The sequence below is a fragment of the Entelurus aequoreus genome, linkage group LG19 (genome assembly GCF_033978785.1).
Source record: "Entelurus aequoreus isolate RoL-2023_Sb linkage group LG19, RoL_Eaeq_v1.1, whole genome shotgun sequence".
In the NCBI taxonomy this organism is placed as follows: domain Eukaryota; kingdom Metazoa; phylum Chordata; class Actinopteri; order Syngnathiformes; family Syngnathidae; genus Entelurus; species Entelurus aequoreus.
In genome coordinates, this window is record NC_084749.1 from 42,940,004 (window position 1) to 42,954,957 (window position 14,954).

Sequence of the window (14,954 nt, forward strand, 5' to 3'; positions counted from 1 at the left end):
CCTCCTATTTTGTAGTACAATAAAGACTCTTACCTGCACATCGTACTCCTGGTTCCTGCATCTTGGGCTCCCAACTACCGGAGCCATGCGGGTTCCTCACAATATGTCCGCTTTAAACTACTTACCACAAGACACAAAAAGATCATTCTTGATCTTTGGTTCAAATACCTTATTTTGCGGACTATAAGGCGTGTTTTTCTTCAAAACTAGATAATGCGCTGTGGAGGGGGGCGTGGCTTGCGAGCCTGCGGCGGAACGGGGTGTGCCAGGACCGGCCTCGAAGACAGCGACGGGTGAGTAGATGGCCCAGGTGGACCTTGTTATCTAATCACCTGCCGCCTTTATTAGCAGCAGCCGGTATGAGACATGGAGTTGGAGTTGGAGGTGCTGCTCAGCGGACGCAGGAGAGAAAGACAGTTTGCTGGAAAGCAAAATACTTGCACTATTTGATGCAAATAAAACAGTGTTATACCCTGAATTCCGGGCTCTCCTGGCAGTGTGTGGTGGTCCGAAGAACCCACTAGAGGGCAACCTCTACATGTGCCTTATAACCTGGTGCGCCTGATGTAAGGAATAAATCATGCTTTATTTGTAGCGTTGGACGGGGTGAAATTGGTCTAAAGTTGAAGATGTCAATCAGAGCTGTCACTCTGTATGAATACTGCCAATTTTAATAAATATGTCGATTTTGAACACCACATTAAGAAGCGAATGAAGTGCATTCTTAGTCAACAGCCATACATGTCACACTACGGGTGACCGTATAAACAACGCCAACACTGTCATAAATATATGCCATATTGTGAAACAACAATGACAAACACATTTCGGGAGAACATTTGCACCGCAACACAACATAAACACAACAGAACCAACTCTTCCTTGTGTACCATGAATTGATTACGTGGACCCCGACTTAAACAAGTTGAAAAACTTATTCGGGTGTTACCATTTAGTGGTCAATTGTACGGAATATTTACTGTACCGCGCAATCTACTAACAAAAGTTTCAATAAATCAATCCGGGAAGCTACACTATTTTATTTGGTACATGGTGTAATGATGAGTGTGACCAGTAGATGGCAGTCAAACATAAGAGATGCGTTTCAAGTAAACAACACCAACATTTTAAATGTTCCATTGAAAATATAGAATATTACACACGGCGCGTTAAAAATCGATCAAAATGTTTTAGTAGTAAATGTTTTAGTGCCATTTCTAATGTAAAGTTCTTACTTATATCTATCAATAAACTCGCCATGAAAGCGCTAAAACATACCGGTGTAGTAAGTTTACATTATTCACCCAAGGAACTTTAGTTAATAGAGTTTTTGTTGTTTCTGGATGCTGCTCCGTTATTGATTGAAGTAAAGTCTGAATGTCATTAAAACAGTTAGCTCCATCTTTTGACACTTCTTCCACTCCCGTCCTTGCACGCTACACCGCTACAACAAAGATGGCGGGGAGAAGACGCTGCCGAAGGTGAGCCACGTAAATAAGACCCGCCCACAAAACGGTGCTTCCGGAAGCGACTGTCAGAAAGCGGTTGATCTGTAAAACATCATCTATGCAACATTTTGACCAAAGAACCACTATTACATGTTATGTAGACCACAAGGAAGTGTTTTACATTTAGAAAAAAATAATAATAATATGACTCCTTTAATGCGCTTTATAATCCGGTGCGCCTGATATACAAAAACAGATCAAAAATAGACTATTCATCTGCAGTGTGCCTTATAATCCGGTGCACCCTATGGTCCGGAAAATACGGTATTTAAAACAAAATCACCCTAAATTTGAATCAAATGTGTGTTTTTGGCTTAGTCAAGGTGTTTTGTTTTTGTTTGCCTAAATACCCTATAAGCATGTCAAGAAGATTTCTGAAGCCTTGATCAATCAGCGTGTCAATCATGAAGTGCTTTGTGGCTAGGAAAACATGTTGGCCTTTGCTGTAAGCCTTGTGAGCCAAAACTCTCAAATCAGCATTATTAGCCAATGAAATATCGACGCTGACAGCTTGTGATGCTTTCTCACACTCCATGAGCCATAACTATTGCTTTTGCATCTTTACTAAAACATGTGAGCTTTCATCTAATCCTGACACACAGGTAAACCCTGTTTCATCAAGCTACTCTACATTAGCAAGCTTGTTTTAATGTTCATTTATTGTAGCTACATTCTACATTATATCAGTTTAATGATTAATCCTTGTGTGGTGTTCATATTGTTGTTACTCAGCCAGCGTTTGTGGGTCTGATGGACCCGTTGCATTTTGTGGCTTTTAATGCCTCACAATCAAACACTTTTATGTTAAAATACTGAACAGATGTTTACCTTATCCCAATAAACTTCTTCTTTTGTGTTTCTGCACCTGCGGTTCCCACACAAGGTTGCAACATTGTTTTTCAACACTGTCTGCTCTCATTTTCTCGCACATTTGACCCTTTGATGTTCTGTGTACCTACACTCTGTCCTCCTCCTGTCTAGGCCTGCTGTGTGTGTGTGTGTGTGTGTGTGTGTGTGTGTGTGTGTGTGTGTGTGTGTGTGTGTGTGTGTGTGTGTGTGTGTGTGTGTGTGTGTGTGTGTGTGTGTGTGTGTGTGTGTGTGTGTGTGTGTGTGTGTGTGTGTGTGTGTGTGTGTGTGTGCGTGGTACACAGAACATCAATTTCCACCCTTCTATTAGCCCCGGGTCCAGTGGACCCGGACATCTTATATCAGGGGTGTCCTAAGTGCGGCCCGGGGGGCCTTTTGCGGCCCGCAGGTAATTTTTTAACGGCCCCGCGGCACATTCTAAAAATACGATTAAAAAAAATAAAAAACATATATAAAAGAGCAAACAGGTGAAATGTGAAAAGAACATGTTGCAATGTTTACTCTAATAACACAAAGCTGCCATGCAGGCTGTTTCTTTCTTTAAAAAATAATAATGAATCAAAATCAATGTCATTATGTATTATTGACCTATTCAAAGCTCCAATTACGACACATTAAATATTCCACTTTGGAAAATTTTTTGGGGAAAATAATTTGTGTCTGCCATATAAAAAAATGAGCTGTTTTGTTTAAAGAAGGGCCTAAAACGAACAAACAAAAAACATAATCAACAACAAAAGTTATAATTGACGGATAGATCTGAAGTTAATCTTGAGACTATTGTGTTAAAAGTTTTAAAAAAAGTATGATTTATTTTTTAATACTTTACTGAGCAGGACCCTATTGGATCCCCAATAATTTTAGTGGGACTTTTTTTTTTTAAAGTGTCTATTTAAGTTGCTCAAAAATAATAATGAATTAATGTGGTTATGAGTTATGCTATGAACTCCAATTATTATAAAATCTCAAATATTCCACTTTCAAATGTTATTGGGGGAAAATATTGCATATTTTGTGTTTTTTCCATTAAAAAAATGGGTTTTCTTTAACAAAAAGAGCATACAACTTAAATCTTGAAAAACACTTTATATTGACAGATAGACCTAATGTTGATCTGGAGATTTAGACCTTGAATAATAATAATAATAATACTAAATAATGACACATTTTTTATATTTTTTTTACCTAAACCCTTTGGGGTCCCCAGGATCAAGCCTGTATATTTGTATAAAATACAATATATTTTTTATACATATATTGTATTGGTTTTTAAAATAAACAATATCAAAATGGCCCCCGCTTACTTTGATATTTCAGTGTGCGGCCCTCAGTGGAAAAAGTTTGTACACCCCTGTCTTATATACAATAGAAATGTGTAGGGTGGGGGGGGTGGGGGTGTGTGTATGGTGTGTGGTCATTAAATATGTATTCTAATATATGTTCTTCACAGAAAATGAGCCAAAGTCAGTGAGTTTCAGTTTGAAAAATGAACTAATTGTATCGTTTTTCTTTTAATAAAAAAATGAAAACGGGTCCCACAGACCCGGACACCACACACTAGGGTTAATAGTCATGTTTGCAATTGTCTAACTGTGTAAGAATACAAATATTGTACAAAAAAGTCCAAACAGTGTGAATGATGACTTGTTTCACTAACCATTTGTAAACATAAGGATCTGAGTAATGTAGAAATATAGATTAAAAGTATTTTTGTAAAGCAACATTCTTTGATTCCTGTCATTTTACTTTGAATTCAAACATAATTAAAGCTGCAAACAGCGATGGACGGGACCGACTTTGAGGGCTCATAAAATCCAAACCGGAGCAGTAATTAAAACTCTTTCATCAACTTTTAATCAGAAGGGTTCAATCTCTCTCCTGTGCTAATTTAAAGCCGACACGACAAACGCGCTCAGAGGAGATAATGTTTGAAAAAAGGTGACTGTTTTTACACAACTTTTGTTTTGAAGGGGGAATTGCAAACTTCCTGTTGATTTTTGCTGGGGGTTGTCAGTGTATGAAATATAGATGTAAGTGAGACCTACATAGAAGTTTTTGTTTCATGTCTCTACGACATTCCTTCTGGGAGTTACAGGCAGTTGTGTCTGTGTTTTCGTCCTAGGGGGCGCTAGAGCGCAATTTTGAGTTTTGGGGTTTGGTTTTTTGATCACAATTTTTGCCAGTCCTGATGTGTGTGTCCAATTTGGTGAGTTTTGAAGCATGTTAAGAGGGTCAAATAACAGCTCAAAGAGGCGGCGGTATAATAATAAAACGCTAGAAATACAATAGGGTCCTCTGTCCCAAAGGGACTCGGTCCCTAATACATTTTTTCCAGGTATGCTGCCAGTAAAAAAAAAAAAAAAAAAACTTTAAATAAATATTAACATACCGTAGTTTGCTAATGCATCTGGGGAAAAACAATATAATAAAATACCTTTTCGATCATGTATCTAATGGAGCAACCCTCTTTGACAACTGAGCTTACAAATCAACCCTCACTGCATGAAAAGGTTGCTACAAAGAATCCATATTGACTCAACTGTCAATCATCCAGCAGGGGCTCTCTGGGCCTCAACTGAATTTAATGTTATTGCTTCTGCATGCAGAGAGTGTGTGATATCAGGGCCCAGTTGTCATGGGAACAGGGGAAAACATTTGCCCATTCGTCCATCCGTTCATTTTCTAAAGCCTTTGTTCTCTTTAGGCTCTCAAGTAACTCAATGTGTTGATTTCTAAGCTTTTCAACACCTGTGCTTAGTCTTAATCTATGGGCCTGATCTACTAAACATTTACCAGTTTGTATTAAAACAGGTACAAAGTTGATAGCGCATGCAGAGCTGACCTACTGAGCTTGAGAGCACAATGCATTTAGCGTGTCGGTCCTTATATATATGCAGAATGTATGATGAATTCCCAAATGGCCACAATACTGGGAGGAGGAGATGCAAATATAATTATGTGATTCATCAAGTCTGAAACTGTTCTGCTGCCGCTGTTTTGTTTTGTGTCTACAAATGGCTGTGAGAAAGGAGGCGACTGGGCTGCAAAAACAGACGATTGAGAGGGAGAGAATATTTCATTAACATTAACAAAAAAAATAATAATAATATTTCATTAACATATTTGGACCGTCAGCAATAAAAATTATTATAAATATCTGTTATGGTGTATAGGGGAAGAAGACGGCACAAACAGGAGTGACGTCGTTTTAGCTCTATGTTTATTTATTCATATATGGACAATATATATAAATAAGAAATCATAATAATAAACAAGGTAATGGAGTGTGACTAATCCAAAAGTGTATGGTGTGCGACGATGTGTAGGAATTAAATGAGGAGTGTTACCCGTAGTGTAGAGCGAGAGGCGGAAGTCCAAGAGGGAGCCAGGGAAGCAGAGGGAATACGGGGAAACGAGACACACAGCTTGTGACGCAGGAACGGATGTACGCTGCTGGAAGGCGACAAGGAGGACACGAGACAAAGACAGTGTGTGTGTGGGGGCCCAGCGTACAGGGTGTTGTGATGCGTCTAGTGCAGTAGTTAGAGGGAAGGTTGCATGTCTACTTCCCACTTCCTTGCTAACCTCTCACTTACAGACACTGCCACTGGCTAGCCCTTGTGGTGAACGGAGAAGCAGCATTGTGCGTCAGTCTTCTCCTGCCAGTGCACGGCCTCTCCGTCACCAAGACTCCTGCCACACACGGTAACTAGGGCCCCGCGGCCCAAGGCAAACGTGGCAGGGGATCTCGGAGCTACAGTGGTCCCCAGAGGCGTGATGCGCAGGCCCACTTTGTGGACACGCCCTGGCATCACCCAACCACTGCCCCGCTGCCTTGCGGGTTAGTCTTAGAAGACAAAAGGCTAGGGGAGCACACCCTGAGAGAAAAGCAAGTGCTGGTAGGCGCACCTTAAGCGGTCCTCCGGCAGACCGGAGCTCCGACAGCCTCCTGCAGCTGTGAGGAGGTGCCGGTCGTCCTGGGTTTCCCTTGCCACCGGATACAGCTCCCCACAGCGAAGAAGTGATGTTGGGGTCTGTGCGTCTCCTTCGTCGAAAAAGAGTGGAGTGGGCGGATGATGGTTGCATAGAAGCTCCACAACGGTCACAAAGGCGGAAGAAGGCTGCAGCAAAGATGGGCCCCCAATTGTCTTGGTCTCCATGCCATTGGACCCTGGCCTTCTCTTTGCCAAGGACAGTGTGGTGGCTGTCTGTGCACCAGTCTCCTCACTTTAAAAGATTCCACGCACAGGCGTTCTCCTGAAGGCAATCCCACCAACAGGAGGACAATCATACTCGTTTCGAGTGATCGCCGACGACGACGAGACAATTGAACACGACGGGGGAGTAACAGAGAGAGAGAAAAAGTGCATGGAGCTTGCTAGGTTCGGCTTACTGTACAGGACAGGTCGCTAGGTTCTGGCACTGGATGCAGGTTTACACTGGCTTAAGAAGGCACGTCTTCTCACCAGTGTGTTGATTGCAGATGATTGAATGCAGCTGCTTGCTGCAGCCGGAGTGGCGCGCTCTTGGAGGTGACCAAACCCGACCTTTTGGATGAATTAGAACGGAGACTGAGAGCCAGGATTATCCATATATGGTAGAAAAGTACCCAGAGTGCCTTGCGTGCACCACCTCGGTAGTCCGCGCTGTAGTCAATAAGATCCTTCTTTTTCTTTATCCTCTCTACTGGGCGGACTGGCTCGTACATGCATTTGCATCCTCCGCCGTTGCCATTTCCAATATAAAGTAGCGTGTAGTTCACACTTATATCTGTCAGTAGATTCGCTATGGAAGCGCTAAAAACTACAACAGAGCGGGCATGGAGAAGACGCGGTCGAAGTGGAGGCACGTAAATAGGACCCGCCTACAAAAAAGTGCATTCTGAAGAGACGGTCAGAAAGCAGCCAAAAGATGGTCCGTAAAAGATAAGATAATCTATGCAACATTTTGACCAAACAACCGCCATTACTAGCATGTACACCCCAAGGCAGTGGTTTAAATGTAGAAAACAAATCATAACATGACTGTGGAAGTCGTTTCCTACCCGTTCCACGGATACCACGTGACAGGAGCCAAGCGTGCCGTTTTAACAGAGTTTTTAATGTACACGTAATGCCAAAAACAATCTTTTCAGATGTCTTTTCTCTCCAGACTCTCCCCCCTCTCTCTCTTCCGCTGGCCCGCTCACTGTTAAAGACAACAGATGATTAGATCACCACGTACCACCTGTGAAATCTAATCACCCGCCGGCTGTGTCTCGCCGTCCCGAGCCGATGGTGCTCCGCCCTCAACTCCATTGACAGAGGCGGTGACCTTTGCTCCTGCAATAAATAGGGCGGTCCACGCACCACTTTTGCAAGTATTTTCAAATGTGTATGTAGTCTTAGAAAATCACCCGCAACCAAAGTACACATAATTTTATACTGTAGTTTGCACATGCTATTTAGCACATGTTACTGTTTTTAGATCTTAGTAGATAAGGCCCCATGTGTTTATGTTAGTGCTTTGATAAACCCAATGTATTTATTTGGTGGACATCGCTCAAGTTAGCCTGTAAGTCCACTGCAGAGAGGGGCAGTCGATCTCTGTGGTCGATCATTTTAAAGGGAGGCTGACAGAACTATGTTAGGTCCCCAGAGTTAGACTGGGTGAAGTCATAACAAGGCTGCCTGCACTGTCAAAAATTTCCACGCAGCAATTCTCCCTGACAAATAAGACATAGTCCTTCTTGAAATAGAAGAAAAACAAAATCGATGTTCAAGCTGCTGCACTGGATTGGACGATCATTTTATAGCATGATTACTATGTATTGTCATTAGATTTAATGGGTGCATAGCCAAATAAAGGAAATATCTTTAGAATTAAGGCACGTTTTTAAATAAAGGAAAAATTTAAAAAATTAGGGCAAATGGTTAATTATAAGGTGTGTATTCCAATCATTGCCCGATTGCTGCTCACCGCTCCCCTCACCTCCCAGGGGGTGATTAAGGGTGATGGGTCAAATGCAAAGAATAATTTCACCACACCGAGTGTGTGACAATCATTGGTACTTTAACTTTTAATAGTAGGGGTGTAAAGGTACATGTATTCATAATCTGATTTTTTTGGTACGGAACAATTGGTAAATACACTTACACAATGCCCACAATATCCACACTGAATTACAGACAATAAGTGAGATACAGTCTGGTGTGCCGTTGGAGATTATCTAAATTCAACTATTTGGGTAAAAAATATTATTTGCAAACTAGTAATTATAGTCTGCAAATGATGTGTTGTTGTTGAGTGTCGGTGCTGTCTAGAGCTTGGCAGAGTAACCGTGTAATACTTTTTCATATTAGTAGGTGGCAGCAGGTGGCTAATTGCTTTGTAGATGTCGGAAACAGCGGGAGGCAGGGTGCAGGTAAAAAAGGTGTCTAATGCTTGATCCAAAAATAAATAAAGGTGAGTGCCCCTAAGAAACGGCATTGAAGCTTAGGGGAGGCTATGCAGAACAAAACTAAAACTGGACTGGCTACAAAGTAAACAAAAACAGAATGCTGGACGACAGCAAAGACTTACTGTGGAGCAAAGACGGCGTCCACAATGTACATCCGAACATGACATGACAATCAACAATGTCCGCACAAAGAAGGATAAAAACAACTGAAATAGTCTTGATTGCTAAAACAAAGCAGATGCGGGAAATATCGATCAAAGGAAGACATGAAACTGCTACAGGAAAATACCAAAAAAAGAGAAAAAGCCACCAAAATAGGAGAGCAAGACAAGAACTAAAACACGACACACAGGAAAACCCCAAAAAAGTCCAAATAAGTCAGGGGGTGATGTGACAGGTGGTGACAGTACACCTACATTGAGACAAGAGCTATAGTCATGCATGCTTGGTTATGCTTTAAAGTCATATCCAAAAATTGCGACAACTATTTACTGTCAACTGAGTTTCGTTTTTAAGTGATTTCTGCTGGTGGTGTGCCTCCGCATTTTTTCAACGCAAAAAATGTGCCTTGGCTCAAAAAAGGTTGAAAAACACTAGCTTAAGTAAACAAATACAGTGCAGCCCAGCCTTTAACTAGCAGAAGTTATGGCTAGTGATAGTGCCAAGGAGAACAATCGTGTCTCCTGTTAAGGAACACTTTGCTTCTCTGGGGAAATACTGTACAATATGAAACTATTAATCCTGCACTTTAGACAATAATGAAGAATGGAGAAGTATCACTTTTTTATTGAAAAAATAAATAAAACTGTTTACATATAGATAAGTAGTGTTGTTCCCTTATTGTACAAAACCCCAAACCGGTGAAGTTGGCACTTTGTGTAATTAGGAAATAAAAAACAGAATACCATAATTTTCAAATTATTTTCAACTTATATTCAATTGAATAGACTGCAAAGACAAGATATGTAATGTTCCAAATGAGAAACTTATTTTTTTTTTTTGCAAATAATCATTAATTTAGGATTTAATGGCAGCAACACTTTGCAAAAAAGTTGGCACAGGGGCATTTTTACCACTGTGTTACATGGCCTTTCCTTTTAACAACACTCAGTAAATGTTTGGGAACTGAGAAGACCAATTTTTTAAGCTTTTCAGGTGGAATTCTTTCCCATTCTTGCTTGATGTACAGCTTAAGTTGTTCAACAGTCCGGGGGTCTCCGTTGTGCTATTTTAGGCTTCATAATGCGCCACACATTTTCAATGGGAGACAGGTCTGGACTACAGGAAGGCCAGTCTAGTACCCACACTATTTTACTACGAAGCCACACACCTGGCTTGACATTGTCTTGCTGAAATAAGCAGGGGCGTCCATGAAAACGTTGCTTGGATGGCAACATATGTTGCTCCAAAACCTGTATGTACCTTTAAGCATTAATGGTGCCTTCACATATGTGTAAGTTACCCATGTCTTGGGCACTAATACACCCCCATACCATCACAGATGCTGTTTTTTGAACTTTGCGCCTAAAACAATCCTGATGGTTATTTTCTTCTTTTTTCCGGAGGACACAACGTCCACAATTTCCAAAAAAAATTTGAAATGTGGACTTGTCAGACCACCGAACACTTTTCCAGTCCATCTTAGATGGACTCGGGCCCAGCGAAGCCGGCGGCGTTTCTGGGTGTTGTTGATAAATGGCTTTCGCTTTGCATGGTAGAGTTTTAACTTGCACTTACAGATGTAGCGACAAACTGTAGTTACTGACAGTGGTTTTTTGACATGTTCCTGAGCCCATGTGGTGATATCCTTTACACACCGATGTCGCTTTTTGATGCAGTACCAACTAAAAGGATCGAAAGTCACGGGCTTGCTGCTTACGTGCAGTGATTTCCCCAGATTCTCTGAAACTTTTGATGATATTACGGACCGTAAATGTTGAAATCCCTAAATTCCTTTCAATAGCTCGTTGAGAAATGTTATTCTTACACTGTTCGTCAATTTTCTCACGCATTTGTTCACAAAGTGGTGACCCTCGCCCCTTTCTTGTTTGTGAACGACTGAGCATTTAATGTAAGCTGCTTTTATACCCAATCATGGCACCCACCTGTTCCCAATTAGCCTGTTCACCTGTGGGATTTTCCAAATAAGTGTTTGATGAGCATTCCTCAACTTTCTCAGTCTTTTTTGCCACTTGTGCCAGCTTTTTTGAAACATGTTGCAGGCATCAAATTCCAAATGAGCTGATACGTGTTCCAATTTGAACGTTAAGTATCTTTGCAGTCTATTCAATTGAATATAGGTTGAAAAGGATTAGCAAATCATTATATTCTGTTTTTATTTACCATTTACACAACGTGCCAACTTCACTGGTTTTGGGTTTTGTACCAAAAATAAACTGAACCATGATCATATCATCCAGAGATACAGTACGTACTAAACCGTTATTATGTATTTTCATTAAACCCCCTGGTGAATAATATTACTTAAACTTTCTCTAATTATAGCATTTCTCTGTTGTTGTTTTTGTTGTTGATAATTTACAACGTTAATAACCTTTATCTTGACAATATAACTGTTATTTTTGTTGGAAGTGGTTGTAAGGTTGTAACTGTATTGATTGAGCATAGCTCCTGCTGGTGACAAAGGAGTTCAATAGATGTAATAGAGGACTTATTGCCACTCGGGGCCAGGCTGAGCAGAGACTCATGGGAAATAAAAATAAAAAACTGCTGCCTTGGGTCAGGCGGTGCATCCGAGTAATACTTGACATCTTTTTTTTTGAAAATGTTTGTACAGGAAGACTTCAGAATAAACTAAATGTAATCTGCACCTAAAGCGGTATAAGGTTGCCTAATCTTCAACACAAATAAGAGGATTTGGATTCATACAGTATTCAAATAAATCCAAATATATTTCCAAATTCATCACATGCAACAATTGAACACTTTTCATTTGTGTCGTACAGCAAATGTGCAGAGCTAACTCACAGTCTTGCAATTTTACTTAAACCCTTTGGGCCTGATCTTTTAAGATCCAAATAATATGTGCTAAAAACCGTGTGAAAGCTATCAAATTGCATGTACTTTTAGTGTGTGTTTTGCATGAGATCTACTAAGACTGCGTGTACAATTGATACTAATTGCAAAAGTGGTGCAGACTGCTTTGTTTAAATGAGGTTTTTGTGAGTACCACGCGGCCGTCACCATGGATACATTCCATTTCTTCCACACCCATGGTACCATGCTCCTACCTGTGGCATTTATCTATGTTTCGAAACATGCAGCAGGCAACTCTAATATATGCCACTGTGTGGGGGGCGTGGCCTGCGGACCTGCAGCGAAGAGGGGTGTGCCAGGACCGGCTTCAAGATCAGCGACAGGTGCGTAGATGACACAGCTGAGAGTGTTTGTCTGATCACCTGTCGCTCTGTTAAAGGCGGCAGTCGGGAAGGAGAGGCGAGAGTTGTTGATGGCGGTTGGCGAAGCACGAGGAGGGCGAGAGCAAGACGGACGACTCTGAAGGGAAACCATTCAAGTGCTCAATCGAGGAAAAAGACAATTGCTGAAAAGCGCACAAGCACTTTGCACTTTATTGTAAAATAAACATTATTGTTAACTCTGAAAAGGAGTGGTGATGTCAGTGACTGGTGGTCCAAAGAACCCAGAGGAGCAAGACCTCAACAACCACTTTTTCTGAGCATTTAAAAAGAAGTCCTGCCATGCGACCTCCAACAGAACCCACATTTTAGCCCTCCTGGGAATTCTGGCACGAACTGAAAGCGTGCGCTGGAATGATCCATTTGCATGAAAATGCATATTGCAAGAATTATAAGAGATACACCATATTGCCAAAAGTATTTGGCCACCTGCCTTGACTCACATATGAACTTGAAGTGCCATCCCATTCCTAACCCATAGGGTTCAATGTGATGTCGGTCCACCTTTTGCAGCTATTACAGCTTCAACTTTTCTGGGAAGGCTGTCCACAAGGTTGCGGAGTGTGTTTATAGGAATTGTCCACCATTCTTCCAAAAGTGCATTGGTGAGGTCACACACTGATGTTGGTGGAGAAGGCCTGGCTCTCAGTCCCCGTTCTAATTCATCCCAAAAGTGTTCTACCGGATTCAGGTCAGGACTCTGTGCAGGCCAGTCAAGTTCATCCACACCAGACTCCGTCATCCATGTCTTTATGGACCTTGCTTTGTGCACTGGTGCACAGTCATGTTGGAAGAGGAAGGGGCCCGCTCCAAACTGTTCCCACAAGGTTGGGAGCATGGAATTGTCCAACATGTTTTGGTATCCTGGAGCATTCAAAGTTCAATGATTATTTTGCCACTTGCGAGCGTTCTAATAATCAAGACAGTCTAAATGGATTGCACTCTTTATTTTGCTTATTTAGGAGACGCTATCCTCTGCGCATGTGCAAGTTTGCACATGTTTTATTTACACACAAAACTTTAGTAGATTAGGCTCTTTGTCCGTTGAGATGAACAATTTCTTTATTTTTTTATTGGAAAAAATGACAGCACTGGAACTCATATGAAGCTTAACATAGGCCCCGACAATGGCGAGCACCGACGTGGGATTGATGGCCACTTTCAACCTTTAAAAGACTTGATGTAAAATCAATCTTATTGTTGTTAATTTCCTGGCGAATCGGTCCATTTTACATGATGAATAAGTCACAGATCATATAGTCTACAATTAACAAAGCCTAACACTGCACAGAAGCGAATGAAGGTCATAGTTATTCAACAGCCATACATGTCACACTAAGGGTGACAGTGTGAACAATGCCAACACTGTCATAAACATGTGCCATATAGTGAAACCACACTAAACAACGACAAACACCGCAACACAACATAAACACTACAGAACGAATCCCCAGAATTCCTTGCAGCACCAATTCTTCCGGGAAGCTACAATATAAACAAACGCCATTGGTGGATCTACACCTAACATCCACTCTAATGATACCATGTACAATAGCATATCTAGTCGACACTACTATGTATACATCAAAATGTGTTAACATTAAAAAATCTTCTTTAATTTTTTGTTATTGATATTATGTTTATAAACTCAGGAAATATGTCCCTTGATACATGAGGACTTTGAATATGACCAATGTATGATCCTGTAACTACTAGGTATCAGATCGATACCTAAATTTGTGGTGTCATCCAAAACTAAAGTAAAGTATCAAACAACAGAAGAATAAGTGATTGTGGAGGTTTCTTTCCTCCAGGTTCCACGGACCACCAATCACCGACATGACAGTTCAGTTTCAGGTTCACAATACTGTTTTAATTTGTCAATAATGTATTTCTGGTGCTTTTCAGCAATTGTCTTTCTCGGTCTGTCTCTCTCTCTCTCGCTCTCGCTCCAGCTCTCCAACTCCAACTCCTCTCCCCTCCCCGGCTGCTGCCTTTTAACAGAGCGACAGGTGATTAAATAAGCAGGCCCAGGTGGGATCACTGATCTCGCAGCCGGTCCTGGCACACCCCGCTTCGCTGCAGGTCCGCATGCCACGCCCCCCTCCACATAGATTATTTAATTTGAACAGAAGTGTAGATAGAACATGTTGAAAGAGAAAATAACCAGATATTAACAGTAAATGAACAAGTAGATTAATAATTCATTTTCTACCACTTGTCCTTAAAGGCCTACTGAAAGCCACTACTACCGACCACGCAGTCTGATAGTTTATATATCAATGATGAAATCTTAACATTGCAACACATGCCAATACGGCCGGGTTAACTTATAAAGTGCAATTTTAAATTTCCCGCTAAACTTCCGGTTGAAAACGTCTATGTATGATGACGTTTGCGCGTGACGTCAAGGGTTAAAGGAGACATTTTGGAATAGCACGGTCGCCAGCTTAAATCGTCTGTTTTCATCGCTAAATTCCACAGTATTCTGGACATCTGCGTTGGTGAATCTTTTGCAATTTGTTCAATTAACAATGGAGACTGCAAAGAAGAAAGCTATAGGTGGGCTCGGCGTATTAGCGGCGAACTACAGCAACACAACCAGGAGGACTTTGAGTTAGATAGCAGACGCGCTACCGTGAGTACAGCTTTGGCTTCCAAACATTTGATCGCTTGCCCGTACGTGCGTGGCGCTGTGTGCAT